The sequence below is a fragment of the Asparagus officinalis genome, unplaced genomic scaffold (genome assembly GCF_001876935.1).
Source record: "Asparagus officinalis unplaced genomic scaffold, Aspof.V1 AsparagusV1_Un490, whole genome shotgun sequence".
NCBI lineage: Eukaryota > Viridiplantae > Streptophyta > Magnoliopsida > Asparagales > Asparagaceae > Asparagus > Asparagus officinalis.
In genome coordinates, this window is record NW_017972755.1 from 183,976 (window position 1) to 184,222 (window position 247).

Here is a 247-nt window from a genome sequence, read left to right on the forward strand (position 1 = left end):
AAGTAATTACCCTTATTAATCCATAACTATGATTAAAACTTCTTATAATCTCCTAGATATGTAATAGTCAGAAGATTACCTTCACAAATGTCTGAGACTTCTTTACAAAAGTCTCATTATTATTCTAGTCCTCACCCTACTCCTTGCATTAACGTCGGTGGGTCGATAATACGATGCTGGTTACTGATATTTTGTTAGAAATTTTAAATAAATTCAAATAAAACTCTACATAATCACTATAAGTGAG